Genomic DNA, 1,120 nt, shown 5'->3' on the forward strand with positions numbered 1-1,120 from the left:
GGTGCATTGAGTGGTTGTACTTGATGCAATATAAACTTGTTATTTTTGTAAGCTTCAAAGTCATTGTGACTTTTAACAGCAACTGTTTTACAAATTGTAACCTTTTCTTTTTCAGAAGTCGCCATTGCCACCGCAGACACCCCCACCAAGTCCTCTGGTAAGTAGCAAAGCATATTTCATCGCGAATTCCAGTAAAATAGGAGGTTCTGTACATTGAAGAAGGTGGCGTACATCCATTCTACTCTTTCTACTTCTATGTAGGAAACCTATCCGAGGAGATGTACACCGTGACACTCATCCCTGTCCCAGCTGCAAGCACCTATTCACTCCTTACACCATCGGCTGCGTCCCAGCCAGGGAAGAGGAAGAAGGGTTAGTGTTTTGTTTGTGTGATTCATTACATTTTAAATAATGAGTGTTGAGTGTTATTTGCCCTCTGGCATCATGGTTTATAATAATAGCACTTGTCATTTAAATGCACCTTTCAAGGAACCCAAGGTCATTTTACATATACAGCAGAAATACAAATACAACACAATTCACAGATATCTTAAGGAAACCGTCTTTCCATAAATAGGGTGTGATTTGTCATAAAGTCACAGCTGGACGCTAACAAAAAATATTACGAAAGTTATTTAAGTTACATAATACATTTTGACATACCGTACTCCATATTTGAAGTCAGTAGATCAGGAACATGAAGGGCAAAAATCATCTATAGCCCACAGAGGTTGTGATGCTATCTATGCCCCAGTCTCTACCGTCACTTACATTTAACTTTCTTACATCTGTCACAGGTTTGCCCACAGAGCGCTCCCCCTCTCCAAGACTTGCTACCTCTGTAGCAAATGGGTGTAGCAGTACCACAGGTGAAGGGATGAAGAAGAAGAATAAGGGTATGTTTTGTTTTTGTGGTACATCCTACTGAACAAATAAATAGCTGTATTCTCCCATTCACGCGCAAGTCCTTTTGCACACCACAAGTTACGCACATTTCAGACAAGATATCAGATCCAGGTTTCCATAATCCCTCTCTTTTTTAATAACCATAAAAACCATAAGGTTTGCTCAATGACTTGTCTTTATTTATAAGGTGGTTAGAAATTATGTTTCATGAAAT

General features: G+C 39.3%; 1 long non-coding RNA gene across 1 annotated transcript; it reads left to right on the forward strand.

Moving 5' to 3' along the window:
- The first annotated feature begins 111 nt into the window (after positions 1 to 111).
- On the forward strand, positions 112 to 972 carry LOC104949289 (uncharacterized). The gene is made up of 3 exons (XR_798790.1): positions 112 to 157; positions 262 to 372; positions 798 to 972. It is a non-coding gene; the product is annotated as an uncharacterized lncRNA (long non-coding RNA).
- The last annotated feature ends 148 nt before the right edge of the window (positions 973 to 1,120 follow it).

Source organism: Notothenia coriiceps, unplaced genomic scaffold (assembly GCF_000735185.1).
Source record: "Notothenia coriiceps isolate Sejong01 unplaced genomic scaffold, NC01 NC01_scaffold00015868, whole genome shotgun sequence".
NCBI classification, from domain to species: domain Eukaryota; kingdom Metazoa; phylum Chordata; class Actinopteri; order Perciformes; family Nototheniidae; genus Notothenia; species Notothenia coriiceps.